A 16,573-nucleotide genomic window follows, 5' to 3' on the forward strand; every position below is an offset into this window, starting at 1 on the left:
AAAAAAAAAAAAAAAAAAAAAAAAAAAAAAAAAAAACGCAAGGATACTCCTTCCCCCGCGCCCGCACGCCCGCCCCGCCGGCGCCCCCCGCCCCCCGCCCCCGGGCCGCGGCCGGGAGCCCCGCGGAAGGGGCGGAGGACAAAAGGGAAAGTGGGGCGAGCCGGCCAAGTTGGCGGCGCGAGCGAGGCGAGGCTGTGCGCTCCCGGCGCCGCTCTTGCGCCCGCTGACCTTTCACTTTGTTCCGAAGAGGATGGCTCGGTCTTGAAGGAAAAGTTGGCCGGGCCGGCGCGCTTCTCCCCGGACAATGCTGCCGGCCCCGGTGGCTGTCAGGAGCAGGAATGCACGACTTCGGTTGATTTCCAGGCAAACCGCTCACGCGGTATTTGCATGTAAAAAGTTCCCATGCTTTTGTTAATGTTCCTGGCCTCCCCTTTGCTCGTCCGCAAGGATAGTTTTTCCCTGGCTTGTAGCAGCAGTGAAAGCAAACTCTTGCGAGATGGGCCACTGGCTTCCCGCAGAAGGGAAAAGCAGGCGGGAGGCGGTGTGCCCGGGGAAGTGCAGAAACAGTGCGCTCTCCGGGCTGACACGAGGGACCAGTTTGGAAAAAAGTGATGATCTAGCAGTTTTTCTGTGAAATTGCTCCATGTGTAGTAACTGCGGGGACTTCTAAAGATCGGAAAGCTAAGGTGTGTGATAAGGCCCTTTTGCAATAACCTGGTGTGTAGACGTAGTATATTTTTATCCAGGTAATGCACAATCTTTTAACATTTGTTTAATTTTCTCTTGCAGTTTTGGGGGGTGTGGATGTAAGTAAACTGGGGAGGTGCAGGGAAGTTCCTAAATTCAACGCAAGGACTGTTTATTAGCACCTTCAACACTCAAGGAGTGTATTAGGTTCAGAAAAACAGAAAAGGTGAATTAGATAACCCCAAGTCACTTGTAGGAGAGAAGATGTGTAGTGATTATGATATCGTTTATTGAGCAACTTCCGGGTCCCGGCCACTGCAAGCCCTTTAGGTAAGTCCTCTCCTTTAGCTTTCTCTGTTCTGTGCAGCAGGTACTGTTATTTTCTATTTAGCAGATGCGGGAAACAAGGCTTGGAAGCGATTGAATGACGTGGCCTAGCCAGTTACAGGATTAGCAGTTGTTTGGTGTCTGGCACATAGTAGGCTTTTAATTAATAATTGATGAACAAATCGTCCCAGATGTCACTGATTCCACAGGCAGCCTTGAATAGAAGGCTTGACTGAGACAACAGCAATGACAGCTTCTGTTTACTAAGCCCTTACCTGTGTCCAGCCCTGCCTTAGCTGCGTGAATTCACTCATTAAAGCCTGACAGCGATCTTTTGAGGTGGGTACTGTTATATCCCCATTTGCACTGGAGGAAAACAGGCACAGTGTGGCCCCAGGTTACGGAGCTTGTGGTGGAGAAGATGGATGCAGGTGGTCTGCCTCCAGAGACTGTTGAGCTGTGTCTGTGGCTGTCACTTTAAGCTAATGAAAACTCTGGGCTTAGATTCGTGATCCTAAGTGTTTATTATGGAGGTGCACGTTAGGTGAGGGGCCTCCTGGACAGTGGGTAGGCATGAGGTCATCTGTTGCCACTAAATTGGCAAAATGGTTCCTGGGTGAGGGTTTCCCAGTTGCCAGATGATTAAACCAGAAAGTGGACACTTGAAATTTATCTGACTGTATATTTACTTTTTCTTCTTTTCCTTGACCTAGAAAGAGGTCACCACTTTTTGACACTGAAAAGAACTGCTGAGGTAATGAAATGCATCCCCTGTTTTGTGGATTAGTAAGTGGGGGCTCCTGGGGTTTAATGTATGTTCAGGGTCACCTAAGGCTTTTGACCCAGCAAGACGTTACCTTTCAGCAGGAGGGCCTTCCCAGGCAAATTCTGTGCTTTTCTAGCAGGGTGGCTACTTTGTGTCTCTTTCTTTAACCTTGTTTTGTGTTTCTTAAAATAATGCATGCACGTGCACAGAGTTTAGAAAGTCAAATAGTGCTAAAAGGCAGTAAAGAAGCTGCCATCCTCTCCTGCTTTTCAAGAGAGGCAGCATCCACTCTTAGCCTTTGCCTCATGTTTCTAAATAACACGCTTGTGTTGTCATGCCTTCATTCACCAATTTGAGGCGTTATCTGTTGGCTTCCACTAATGGTAGATGACAGTTTCAGTTCTCTCATACTCTGTCTCTCATTTAGGTAACTCACAGTTGTGGTTAAATCTATATCAGAATCTTTGTCAGTCTGTTCAGGTCATTTTTGTGCCGTGCTGAGCTGGATGGTAAACCACAATTGGATTTCTTTTCTTGGGCAGACTTTTTTACTTCCCTTGAGTTAGTAATTGCTTTATTTTTCATTGGCCTGACTCCCCTTGAACCTCGGAATAATGTTCCCGCACCTTTCATTCTGTAAAATGTTTCTCAATTTAAGTTTTTACCACTCAATCCTGTCAGCTCACCAGCCGGTTCCACAGTGCTCCTCAGGCACCCCAGCCCAGACGGGATGCTTGTTTTCTGGGCCTGTGCACGTTCCCATCCTGGAGATTCTGGCCCCTTCTCTGCCTCTAATGCTCCCCTCTGTGTGTTCATTCACTCATGGTGGTGGAACTCAGTCTCCAGTAGCTTCCCAGTAGTTTGTTGGGAGGCAGACTTTTGGAACTTGCATGTCTGGAAATGTTTTTATTTTACCACCGCACTTAAAGCATAAGTTTGGCTGGGCTTGGCATTCCAGGTTGCAAGTAATTTTGAAGTTATTGATCCAGTATCTTCTAGTATTTGTTGTTGCTGTTAAAGTCCAGTTTGATATTTTTTTTTTTTTTTTTGGGACACACCGCGTGGCTTGTGGGATTTTAGTTCCCCAACCAGGAATTGAACCCGGGCCCTCGGCAGTGAGAGTGCGGAGTCCTAACCACTGGACCGCCAGGGAATTCCCCAGTTGGATTCTTAATCCTTCGTAAGCATTATTCCCACATCAAACTTTTAGGATCCTTACATCCTTGATTTTCCTAATTTTCATCCAGGTAATGCACAATTATAAAAAAGGCTGTAGCCTTTTTTCATTTATCATACAGGGTACTAAGTAGCCCTGAAATCTGGGGATTGATCTCATTTTATTTATAGGGAGGTTTTGTATTATGTATTTGAGATAGTTCTCTGTTATTTTCTCTGTGTTCTCTTTTTCCAATTCCTTCATTTGTTTTTTGTTTTGAATAAACTTATTTATTTATTTTTTGGCTGTGTTGGGTCTTCATTGCTGTGCGTGGGCTTTCTCTAATTGAGGTGAGCGGGGGCTGCTCTTCATTGCGGTGCGTGGGCTTCTCACTGGGGTGGCTTCTCTTGTTGCAGAGCACAGGCTCTAGGCGCACGGGCTTCAGTAGTTGTGGCACGTGGGCTCAGTAGTTGTGGCTCGCGGGCTGTAGAGCGCAGGCTCAGTAGTTGTGGCGCATGGACTTAGTTGCTCTGCGGCATGTGGGATCTTCCTGGACCAGGGCTTGAACCCGTGTCCCCTGCATTGGCAGGCGGATTCTTAACCACTGAGCCACCAGGGAAGCCCCCCAATTCCTTTATTTGAATGTTGGACTTCCTGTACTGAATATTCTAATTTTTAAAAATCTTTCCTCCTCGTCGTGGCTTGATCTTTTTGTTCTACTTTTTGGGAGTGTGTTTGACAATTTTCCAATTTGTTACTGAATTTTTAACTTCTTTCATATTTTCATGTTCTTTACTGTTCTTTGTTCCTTTTTTTTTTTTTTTTTTTCCCTGCGGTACGCGGGCCTCTCACTGTTGTGGCCTCTCCCCTTGCGGAGCACAGGCTCCGGACGCGCAGGCTCAGCGGCCATGTCTCACGGGCCCAGGTGCTCCGCGGCATGTGGGATCTTCCCGGACTGGGGCACGAACCCGCGCCCCCTGCAACGGCAGGCGGACTCTCAACCACTGCACCACCAGGGAAGCCCTCTTTGTTCCTTTTTTTTTTGTTGTTCCTTTTTAAATGCCTCCTTTTCTTGTTTTATGTATACAGTATCTTTGCTTATCTCTTAATTTCAGTTAAATTTTTAAAATTACAGTTAAATTTTTAAAAAATTAAAAAAATAAAATTAAGTTTTGTTTCCTGCACTTTTTCTGTTCCCTATGCATTCCTCTTTGCTGTTGTATCTTTTGGTCTCTTTCATTCGTGCTGGAAACCCTTCTTCCAATGTCTGGTGATCCTTGGCTGTTTATTCATCTTTATGAATAAAGTACTAAAAATGGGAAGCTGAGTGTATTGGGGGACTTGTTGTTGCTTTCACTGGAGGGTCATGACTAATGTTTTTTTTTTTTAGTGGCTCCCCTCCAAATGTTACTGTCCTCTGGTTCGGTTTCCTTGGAAAGGGAGCCTTCAGTCTCTGCCTTGTGGGATGGATGTTGGAGCTAGGTTAAAGGGCAGGGGGAAGGAGAGGGTCTTCCCAGGGTTCACTGGGTAGCCTTTGCCTAATTCCCTTGCTTTCAGTGAGGTGCCTACTCCTGTCTTTCTTTGTGCTGCTCTCCCCAAGTGTGGTATATTCTGGTGGCTTGTGGCTATAGAATAGTGCTTGTCTGAGTGTGCAGGAGGGGCCCGGGGACCTGAGGGTCCAACATTCCTTACTTGGAGTTTTACACCACATCTCTTTTCAGCTTCAGGCATCACCTCCGGCTTTAGAGACTTTTCATGGTTCTGTGGGGCCAGTCAGCCTGGTCCTCAGCAGTGACTACCTTGTTAGGTTTCCCCTTCCTCTGCTCTGTGGAGTGATCGAGGTTTCCTCCAGCCTCCGTCTTCCTATTCACGTTTTGTGTAGGGGTTTGAAATGTTTCCTAGGTGGAGTGCCTGTTTCTCTTTCCTGTTCTTGTCTTTTGTTGATCTTTTGATAAGAGAAGGGAGTGGAAAGTCTTTTCTGCATCCAGAAATCAGAAGCATTTGCTATAAATCTTGAGAAGCAGATTTTCACCTACCCTAAAAGCACAGCTATCCTGTGGAAAGGGCTGCCCATCTCAGATCTTACTATGTAGTATGTGGTTCTGGATCATAACCAGGGAAGGTTCTGGAGTCATAACAGAGGTTAGCAAGGGCAGTAAACGTACCTCAGCCCTGATGCCCAAAAGGACATCTGTGGGTAGCTTAGTTGTTGGAGATCCCACACGTGGTCCGTGCCGCAATGGGGACTAGAGCCCCCGCTTACTGCCATATCACAAAACGGTTTTGTATGTTTGACCACATTTTACTGAGTTTGTCTTTGAAGATAATTTAGCTTATGGGAACCATATTTTGGGCTCTTCCCTTTAGGAACTTTATGTTACTTGCTATTTCATGGGACTTAGCATGTTTGATGGATGCCGTTATCTTACGGTAGGTGGGCAGTTTGGTTTCAGTTTACATTGCTTGCTCAGCGAATCACATAGGGAATGGTGATTGGAGACCAGTTATTTTGGCCTACCGCAGGGTGGTACAAAGGGCATGAGTTCCAGAGTTGAGAAGTTCTCCCACTTACTGTCCCACTTTTATTTAACTTCTAGTATTTTCATTTATTAAAACAAAACAAAAACAAAAAAGTCTTCAGTGGTTTTGGATTTTAAAACACAAAAGATGAAGTGGTTCTTTTTTTTAAAAAAAGTATTTATTTATTTATTTGGCTGCGCCGGGTCTCAGTTGTAGCATGTGGGATCTTCGTTGCAGCATGTGGGCTCTTTTAGTTGCGGCATGCGGGATCTAGTTCCCCGACTAGGGATTGAACCCAGGCCCCCTGCATCAGGAGCGTGGAGTCTTAACCAGTGGACCACCAGGGAAGTCCCTGAAGTGGTTCCTTTAACTCTTCAAAGGTGGCATTTCCTTTGAAGTGGTGTCTTCCCAGATAAGACGTCAGAAGTCACTTTCCCCTTAACGTCACTGTCAGTTGATATTTTACTTTGGAAAAGTTTTTGGACTGCTTTCTGCATCCCACTTTTAATAGGTTTGTAAGTTCTGATCAGAGTATATTTAAAATGCTCTTTCCAAGCGGTCTATAAGCACTGTTGAGCCCCTTCTCTTTATGAGGTGCTATTCTAGATACTGTGTAAGAGGATATGCAAGTTTATGAGATTGGTCTCTGATTTCACAAAATTTAAAGAGTGTGATAGAGCAAATATTACCAAGCGGGAACTGAGATGGAATCAGTTCAAAGTAAACAAGAAAAGGCCCGTGCTGTTGCGCTAATTGCTGCAGGCAGACTTGTGTTGCGAAAGGCCGCTTGAGGAAAATAAGTTAGTCCAGGTCCTAAAGGAGATAAGACGTGAAATGGAAGTGCAGGGTACAGTTGTACCTTTCAAAAAGAAATCAGGCATTTTAGAAAATTTAGAAAATTGAAACCTAGAAAGCTAAGAATGCCAAATATTTGTCATCTGTTTGTTTCTGATCTGAGTGTGCACGTTTGTACTTAAAATCGGCTGTAATCAGTGAGTGCGTGCTGTCTGCACTCTTCTTTCATGGATCATCTCGCGTGCTTCTGTGTCTTTTAACATTTTCAGTAGCCACGTGGTGTTTGTTTTATAGATGCCCCAGCTTCCTCGGTTATGGGTTGTGACACTGAAGCCTTTGGTACACGGTGGAATTATGGGTCAGAAGGGACACGAGCTGAAGCTAGACAGGTGGGGTTGGGTCATTGAGGGCCTTGTCGCTGTGGTAACAAGTTGATGGTCTCCTGAGCAGTATAGACAGTCAGCAAGGGATTATTTTAGGGATTCACATTTTAAAAAGATGATGGAAGCAGGGAGACCACTGAGTAGGCTTGGGCCCTGTGGTGGATTGAGTCAAGGCATATGTGTTTAAATTTATCTTGAGTAGATGAGTTAGTTACATGGTTCAAAATTCAAAAAGTATAAAATTATAAAGGGAAACATCTGCCTCTTTGTCCTCTAACCACTCAATTCTTCTTTTGGCAGGCTACCGGTATTATAATTATTGAGCGTATACAGACAAATGCATATGTAGATATTTCAGAATTTTTACTGCGGAACTTTTTCATACCTACTCAGAAGTACATTTGGTAGAATGAGCCCCATGTTCCTGTCCCCCGATGTCAACAGTTTGTCTCCTCATGGCCACTCCCCAATCCATCCTCAAATATTTTGAAGCAGTTCTTAGATATATTTCATCTGTATTTCAGTTAATATGGATATTTCAGTCAATAAATATTCAGTCACTGTTCAGATTTTTCATTTCATTTCAAAATATGGTCTATTCATTGCCCTTGATAGGTATCTCTTAATTCTCAGTATATTGATTTCCACGTCTTTATTTTTCTCTTGCAATTAAGTTTTTTTAAAAAAAATATTTATTTATTTGGCTGCACCAGGTCTTAATTGTGGCATGAGGGATCTTCGTTGTGGCATGTGGACTTTTTAGTTGAGGCATGCAGGATCTAGTTCCCCGACCAGGGATCGAACCTGGGCCCCCTGCATTGGGAGTGGTGAGTCTTATGCACTGGACCACCAGGGAAGTCCTGCAATTAAGTTTTTTAAATTAATTAATTTTTTTGGCTGTGTTTGATCTTCGTTGCTGCCCGCAGGCTTTCTGTAGTTGCGGCGAGCGGGCGCTACTCTTTGTTGCAGTGCACGGGCTTCTCATTGCTGTGGCTTCTCTTGTTGCAGAGCACGGGCTCTCTAGGTGCACGGGCTTCAGTAGTTGTGGCTCACAGGCTCTAGAGCGCAGGCTCAGTAGTTGTGCGAGGGCTTAGTTGCTCCGCGGCACGTGGGATTTTCTCGGGCCAGGGCTCGAACCTGTGTCCCCTGCATTGGCAGGTGGATTTTTAACCACTGTGGCACTAGGGAAGTCCCCGTAATTAAGTTTTTTTTTTTTTTTTTTTTGCGGTACGCGGGTCTCTCACTGTTGTGGCCTCTCCCGTTGCGGAGCACAGGCTCCGGACGCGCAGGCCCAGCGGCCATGGCTCATGGGCCCAGCCACTCCGCGGCATGTGGGATCTTCCCGGACCGGGGCACGAACCCGCGTCCCCTGCATCGGCAGGCGGACTCTGAACCACTGCGCCACCAGGGAAGCCCAGCCCGTAATTAAGTTTTGAAGATAATGGTTTATGTGTCCCAAAGTTTCCCATAACCTTGATTTCGCTGATGACATTCTTACCATGTTGTTTAACATGTTCCTTTGTCCTCTACTTCCTGCCATTGATATTTAAGATCTAGAGCTGCTGCTTTCCAGTGTGATGTCCACTCGCTACATGTGGCTCGTCAGCAGTCCAGATGTGGTTAGTGTGAATTGAGATGTGCTGTAAGTGCAGAATACATGCAGAATTTGCAAGACAGTGTGAAAGAGAGAATGTGAATATCATGTTAATACTTTAAAAAATATTGTTTGCATGTTGAAATATATATTTTGGATGTATTAGGTTAAATAACATTTATTAAAAGTAATTTGTGTTTCTAATTTTTCTTTTTTTTTTGGCAACACGGCATGGCATGTGGGATCATAGTTTCCCAAGCAGGGATCACACGTGTGCCCCCTGCATTAGAAGGTGGAGTCTTAACCACTGGACCACCAGGAAAGTCTGTCTAATTCCTGTTTTAAATGTGGTTACTAGAAAATTAAAAATTATATACGTGGCTCACATTATCTTTCCGTTAGACAGCTCTGGGCTGGGGGCTCCATCAGATGTATAATAGGTTTGTCTTTTAAAAAATTTTAGCAAGAATATGTCGTAACTGGTATTAAGTTTTTTATCAGGCACAGTAAATCTTGCTTTGTGATATTAACAGTCATCGGTATTCATTGCTCAGAATCGTTAACTCATTAGGGGTTGCAAAATGGAAGTCTTTATTCGTTAGCTGGAATACTTATACAAAGAAAAACTGTTTAGTGACATGAAGTACACCTCATATGGGCAGGAGGTATAGATTCTTGATACTATTGATAGAGGGACTGACACCCAGTAGCCTCCTAATAAATGCTAGCCTAAGAAAGGCCAGAGAGCTCTCTGTCCTGTGTAGGTTGAAAATTGTTTGCTACGCTGGTTGTTAAGATGATTTCTCTGCTTGGAGTCTAGGTCCTCTCCTGTCCATCAGATTCCAAGGCTGGCATTTAGGCTTAGAGAGTCTTGGTTACTTCCTCGTCCTTGCTGTTTGCCTGTGTTCTGTGAACTCCTTGAACACTAGGGTGAAACAAAGTGCCAGTTGTCATATGGGCCAGTGAATGGTCAGGAGTTCCCCCACCTCTGGCTCAGTCTGCCCTTCTGTTTCCTTCTCTTGTAGAAATGGTCTGCTCGAATCTGTCATTATGGATCTGTAGTATCTGTCACCATATCTTTACCAGATTCAATAGCAATAAGACATGTAACCAAAGCATGAAGACTATTTTTTTGGAAATTGTATTAATATATGACATACATACAGAAACATGCACACATTATGTGTCTAGTGTCATAATATGTCTCTAGACCCTAGATCAAACAGGGAACATTACCAGAACCACAGAAGCCCCCCCTGGGCCCCTTGCAGTCTGCCGTGTACTTGCCCAAAGGTCACTGCTATCCTGACTTCTGTTACCTTGACTCATTTTGCCTGATTCTGAACTTTGTATAAAGGACATCATGCAGTGTGTACTTACGTTTGCCTTCTTTTGATCAACATTTTGTCTCTAGGATTCATCTGCGTTGCTGTGTACTGTGGTAGTTTGTTCATTCTCATTACTGTATAATATTCCATTGTCTGGATATAGCACAGTTTCATTATTCATTGTACTATGCATGGACGTTTGAGTTGTTTCAAGTTTTGGGGTATTCAGATAAGGTGATGTGAACATTCTTATATGTGTCTTTTGGTGAACATAGGTGCATGTTTCTGTGGGTATGTGCCTAGGAGTGGGGGTGTTGAGTCATGGAATGTGCATACGTATCCAAGGTGGTTGTACTAAAGTACAAGTGTAAGGAAGCGCCAGTTGCTCTAAATCCTTGCTAACACTTGATATTGTTTGTCTTTTTCTTTTTAGCCATTCTGGTAGGTGTGTCTTATTGTGGTTTAATTTGCATTTTCCTGATGACTGTTGATGTTAAGCACCAGTATGCTTTTTTTTTTTTTTTGCGGTACACAGGCTTCTCACTGTTGTGGCCTCTCCCGTTGCGGAGCACAGGCTCCGGACGTGCAGGCTTAGCGGTCATGGCTCACGGGCCCAGCCGCTCCGCGGCATGTGGGATCCTCCCGGACCAGGGCACGAACCCGTGTCCCCTGCATCGGCAGGCGGACTCTCAACCACCGCGCCACCAGGGAAGCCCACCAGTATGCTTTTTGATTATTTTGTTTAGACACTTTTGGGGTGTGCCTACGTAAACTTGTTTGTTTTCTTTCCCTGCTAGGGGTGTATTTTATTCCTTTATGTGGGTGAATGATATTCCATTGTATGAATGTACTGTGTTTTATTTATACATTTATCAGTTGCTCCCTTTTTTTGGCTATGATGACTAATACTGCTATGAACATTCATGAACAGTGTTTGTATAGACATACGTTTTCATTTCTCTTGGGTGTGTACCTAGGAGTAGCTTTGCTGGGCATGTGTTAACTCTGTGGTAAAGAACTGCCAAACTGTTTTCCTTAGCAGCTTTAGCATTTTACATTCCTATCAGCAGTGTATGAGGATTCCAGTTTCTCCACATTCTTGCCAACACTTGTTATTAACTGTCTTTTAGATTATAGCCATTCTGTTGGATGTGGTGTGATATCTCATTGTGCTCTTGATATGGATTTCCCCTAATGACTAATGATGTTGAGCATTTTTTATGTGCTTATTGGCCATTTGTGTATCTTCTTTACAGAAATGTCTATAGAAATCCTTTGCCCATTTCAGTTGGGTTGTTTCCGTGGTAAGTTGTAAACATTTTTTGTATATTGAAGATTGTAGATACAAATCCCTTATCGATATATGATTAGGAAATATTTTTTCCCATTCTGTAGGTTGTCCTTTCACTTTCTTGATATTGTTCTTTGAAGCGCCAAATGTTTTTAATTTTGATGAAGTATAGTTTACCTGTTTTCTTCTTTGTGTTTTTGGTGTCATATCTAACACTCCCTTGCCAAATCCATTGTTATGAAGTTACCACTGTGTTTTCCTCTGAGTTTTATAGTTTTTTTTTTTTTGCGGTACGCGGACCTCTCACTGTTGTGGCCTCTCCCATTGCGGAGCACAGGCTCTGGACGCGCAGGCTCAGCGGCCATGGCTCACGGGCCCAGCCGCTCCGCGGCATGTGGGATCTTCCCGGACCGGGGCACGAACCCGCATCCCCTGCATCGGCAGGCGGACTCTCAACCACTGCACCACCAGGGAAGCCCTGAGTTTTATAGTTTTAACTCTTATATTTTGGGCTGTGATCCATTTTGACTTAAATTTGTGTATGGTCTGAGGTAGGGGGTCCAACTTTATTCTTTGCAAGTGGAGATCTAGTTGTCCTAGAACCACTGGTTGAAAGGCTGTTCTTTCCCCCACTGGCTTGTCTGGACACCTGTGTTGCAAATCAATTGACCATAAATGTCAGGACTCGTTTCTGGACTCTCAGTTCTAGTACATTGGTTTATATGTCTGCCCTTGCGTCCGTCGCATGTGATCTTGAATACTGTAGCTTGGGAAGTGGGTTTACCAGCTTTGTTCTTGCTCTTCTGGGTCCCTTGCAGTTCCATGTGAATTTTAGGATTAGCTTGTCCATAGCTGCAGAAAGCCTTTGAGGGTTTTGATAGGGATTGCCTTGATTTTGTGATTCGCTTTGGGGAGCAATATCCTCATAATTATACTTAGTCCAACAGTCCATGAACAGAGGGTGTGTTTTCATCTGTTTAGGTCTGCTTTACCTTCTTTCAATGTCTTTTTTTTTTTTCGTTAGTCAGTTTAGCTAGAGTTTTGTCACTTTTGTTATCTCTTCAAAGAATCAACTTTTGGTTTTGTTGACAGTTTCTGTTTGTCTTTATTCTTTCTTTTTTTAGGTTGTGGTGGGGAGCTGCCGTGCTGCACAGCATACGGGATCTTAGTTCCCCGACCAGGGACTGAACCTGTGCCCCGTGTAGTGGAAGCGCAGAGTCCTAACCACTGGACCGCCAGGGAATTCCCAGTCTCTGTTTTTCTATTCTCTAGTTTTAAATTTCCACTCCAATCTTTATTATTTCTTCTGTTTCTTTTGGGTATAGTTTGCCGTTTCTGGGATCGTTTTTTGTGTGTAAAACATGAGGTGTAGGGGTCAGGATTCATCTTCTTTCATATGGATGTGCGCTTAAACCAGCATCATCTGTTAAAAAGACCATCCTTTATCCACTGTACTTCAGTGTTGCTTTTGCCATAAATGAGAAAAAAACACAGATGTGAGGCTCTAGAATAGACTTTTTCTGTAGTAAGTCCTTACTATCTTCTGTTGTCAGCATTTTTTTTTAAACAAGGAATGTTCTTTATTTGTTTAGGCTGCGTTGCACCTTAGTTGCAGCATATGGACTCCTTAGTTGCGGCATGCGGACTCATAGTTGTGGCATGCAGGATCTAGTTCCCCAACCAGGGATCGAACCTGTGCTCCCTGCATTAGTAGGCGGAGTCTTACCCGCTGGACCACCAGGGAAGTCCCTGCTGTCAGCCTTGATAACAGGTAGAAGGTCACTAAATAGTTGAAGTCTGGTGGTGTTTTCTTTAGGGTTGAAGCTGTGTGTTCAGTCCCCCTGTGCAGGCTGTTTTCCCTGCACATGTAATGGGATACAGTGGGGAAGGGGAAGGTGGATGGTGTGTCTCACAGCCCACACCTGGACGTCGTCATGGTTGTGTGCTGTAGACGTGAGACCAGGTGTCGTGTTGAGACTGTGGACTGTTTGCCAGACAGTCAGCATTCACCTGCCAGCCTCACCTTGACCTTTGGCACATCTTGCAGCTCCCTGTAGTCCTCTCGCTGTCCCGTGGGCTCGTGGTGACAACACACGCCAGGTGCCTGGCTCAGAGCAGGTATTTAGATGATCGTGCCCTCCTCCTCCTCCTCCAGTCTTTTCTTTCACACACGTTGTTTGGTATCCTGCGATGTGCATGGCACAGTGTTCGGGTTGAAGGATGCACTGGCAGAGAGAGAGCCATGGGAGAAGCACACCGGGCATTGGGGTGCCTCCAGGAGGGGGGCTGGCGGGGCAGGTAGGGCTGGGGTGAGGAGGCAGAGTGCGCAGCACTGGCGGAACCCCTGCTCTTGCAGCCGGGGTGCTTTGTTGTGAGACAGTTTAAAGTGTGGGGCTGGGGTGTGGGAATTTTCAGCACTGGACTTTTGCTTGGGGGACACACTGAACGGGGGGCAGCTTGGGAGCCCGTCTCAAGTGCCGTCAGTGAATGGAGTTGCTGTTTTCTGGAAATGAGTCCTGTCTGGTCGGGTGGACCCTGCCATTGGCCCCTGCAAGGGTCCATTTATTCATGTGGATGCACTTTTACCTTTTTAAAAAGGCTCTTGCAGGTCAATAATCATGATAATGTCTAGTGATTTTTTTCTAGTGTGTGTTACGAGGTAAGTACTAAGTGACTTATGTGGGGTTTTTCACTTAATCCCAACAACCACCCTATCAGATAGGGTTACCGTCCACTTTCTCCATTTCACAGAGGAGGAAAAGGAGGCGATGTGGTGTTCTGCCTGTGCTTTTAGCCAGGCAGTGTGAAGTTCAGACCAAAGGATAGCAAAACAGTAAAACCTCTTTGAAGGTCAGAGAAGCATGTAAATTCAGGTTTCCTACCCATAAACTGTCTTAGCTGCAAACCGGGACGAAACGGGGAGGCACAGTCCGTCCTGTGTGTGCATGCGTGCCACCCAGCGTGTGGGACAGGCAGGTCGCCCGCAGGTGCTGGGCTTCGCTGGGTTTCCCTTGCACAGCGTGGTCCTGGGACATTTGAGGCAGCTCTGCGGGAAGCGTGTAACCCCTACTCCTTCTTTGTCTTTTCTCTCGTCGAGTTTCTGTCTCCGTGTTTTGGCCTGTCTGCTGTGAACTATTTGATCATTGTGCAAAGCAGTGCCTGGTACTTCTTGTGGACGAGATACAGGTTTATCCTTCATCCTTACGCTTTATGTTTCTAGTTTCTGTTGTTTCAGGTCATATAATTTTGCTCTATAAAATTTGTATGTGTGAAGGAAACGGGTGGGCTCCAGGCTCCTTCCTGCCTCTGTCCCCTCTCCCTCCTCCCTTCTGGGACAGAGAAGCTTCTGCTGAGCGCCTGCTGTAGGAAGATGGCCCGGGTCTCGCTCTCAAGGACCCCAGCCTGGCGATGGACACCGCTGTGACTGTAGAGACACTGTCGCACTGCCTCGGGTGCTCGGCCTTCACTCTCCGTGTGTGGGGACCTAGGACGGCAGTGCCCCCGGGGTGTGTGCAGAGACCTGGTCGGAAAGTCCTTTGTGAGGATGATGCCACCCTCGTGGCCACTCTGCCCTCCTGTTCTGTTTGTGCCGCCGTATAGACCGACTCCTCCCTGGTCTCAGGTTCAGACTTCTCTCCTGCAGGTGTGCGGTCCTTGCTTTGGGTTTTGTCAGTCAACACTCAGCATGTTGAACTGAGATTTGGGGCGGCCTCCGCTTCCTGGTTCAGATCTCTGTGGCACTACCTGTGCGCACCAGCACCCCAGGGTGGAGCAGCCCGGCGGGTGTTCCAGAAGGGTCAGCAGCAGGGATCGTGTGCATCATCCTGCTGTCCAGAGGTGCTGGATGCTGGGGTGAACGAGGACTTTGCTGGGAGGTCCCGTTTGGGCAGGACCTGAAAGAATTCATATGTTTGCTGGGCAGAGAACCAGGGTCTCTGAGGTCCTTGAGGGCCAGGACTGAGGCTGCCTCCAGTCAGTAGTGCGAGGGGCTCCCCTTCCCTGGGAGTGTGGTGGATGCTGGTGGGCCCACCCAGGCGGTCCCTGTGCTCTGGTGCTGGGGACCCAGTGGGACACGGGAGTGAGGGAAGAGCTCACCTGCTCTCTCCCACTGCCCAGAGGAAGGCAGGGCCTACTCTGTTCACCACCAACGCTTCAAGGGCTGGTCAGCTGAAGGGAGGATGGATGTAGGCTGACTGGGCATTGGGACCCAGTCCATCTACCTGGCCTTGTGTCTTAGGATGGAATTGATAGCCATGGACTATTACCTGTCTGGTGTGTGAAAATAAAGTGCTCTGTGGTAGTATTGTGATAAGACTGTTCAAAAGGGACAGAAACTTCACTTGGTGGGCCTTGACTGCTTCAGTTGATTTTAAGGGTTGCCTTGTTTTGATTTGTTTTAATTTACGAGCAATTAGTCAATGAGTGCAAACTCTTTTGGGTGCTACAATGGAAGTAGAACTTTTTTTAAAAAAATATTTATTTATTTATTTGGCTGTGCCGGGTCTTAGTTGCGGCATGCATGTGGGATCTAGTTCCTTGGGATCGAACCCGGGCCCCCTGCATTGGGAGCACGGAGTCTTGACCACTGGACCACCAAGGAAGACCCAGAACTTTTAGGCATTTTTTTTTTTTTTTTTTGCGGTACGCAGGCCTCTCACTGTTGTGGCCTCTCCCGTTGCGGAGCACAGGCTCCGGACGCGCAGGCTCAGCGGCCACGGCTCACGGGCCCAGCCGCTCCGCGGCATGTGGGATCTTCCTGGACCGGGGTACAGAACCCGCGTCCCCTGCATCGGCAGGCGGACTCTCAACCACGGTGCCACCAGGGAAGCCCTTAGGCATGGTTTTAAGATGAGGATCAGAACTTTTAGATCCTGATATTCTGGAACATGTGTGAACTGTTTCAGAACGTGTTGAGGGAATCAACAAATTGCCCTTGTGGGTTGTCACATGTATTCTTTCCTGGAATATTGCTTTTCTGTTTGCTCTTTCTTCTGTGCTCTTGTACCATATCCAGGATTATTACCACTTTGCAAGAACGCTGCCGTCTGTTAGTTCCAACGGAGACGATGAATGGGGTAGCTTGGCACTCTCAGGGCAGCAGGGCCCTTCCACTTGCAGAGCGCTCCCCTTGCCTGTGGCGGGTAGACTGTGAGCACTGTGCCTGGTTCATTTGTTTACCATCATGCAGGCCTTCAGTCAGCCTTACAGGTGAGGCTTAGGCTGGAGGCGAGTCACCTGTTCTTTGGAGGAGGCTGGGGCACCGTGTTCGAGGGGAGACATGGAGGACGGAGAGACGGAGCGAGGAGGGCAGGCCCAGTGAGGCCTTGTACTTCAGGTGGGTGGGCAGTCTCTGGAGGGACTCGGGTGGAGGGGCGGAGGGGCACGGCCAGAAGGCATTGAAGTATGCTGGTGAGCGGTGGAGCTTGGGCGAGGGTGGGAACAGCTGAGGTGCTAAGAATAGGTCAGACTGTCAGTGTGTGTTTGAAGGAAGAGCAAAAGGGGAGGGGTGTGAAAGAAGTGAGCACCCTCGAGAATGCAGTTGTCATTTCTTGAGATGGTAGACTTTCAGAGGTGATCGTCGAACAGGGAGAAGGTGGGTCCACAGAGTCCAGAAGAGAGGCCGGGCCTGCACCTGGTGCTGAAGAGGGCTGTGGAGCCCAGGCCCCCAAGATCACGCTACGGGGCCCCAGGGGAAGCCAGCGAAGGAGACCGAAACAGCGGAGAAC

General features: G+C 46.7%; 1 protein-coding gene across 1 annotated transcript in view; it reads left to right on the forward strand.

Annotated features, from left to right (window-relative positions):
- Positions 1-214: 214 nt before the first annotated feature.
- EHMT1 (euchromatic histone lysine methyltransferase 1) overlaps positions 215-16,573 on the forward strand; it is a 144,901-nt gene continuing 128,542 nt past the window's right edge. The window contains exon 1 of the mRNA XM_029202896.1: positions 215-1,017. The gene's annotated coding sequence lies outside the window, so the exon portion shown is untranslated. The remainder of the gene's footprint in view (positions 1,018-16,573) is intronic.

This window comes from Monodon monoceros, unplaced genomic scaffold (genome assembly GCF_005190385.1).
Source record: "Monodon monoceros isolate NGI ecotype Baffin Bay Population unplaced genomic scaffold, NGI_Narwhal_1 Super_Scaffold_5, whole genome shotgun sequence".
Classification (NCBI taxonomy): Eukaryota; Metazoa; Chordata; class Mammalia; order Artiodactyla; family Monodontidae; genus Monodon; species Monodon monoceros.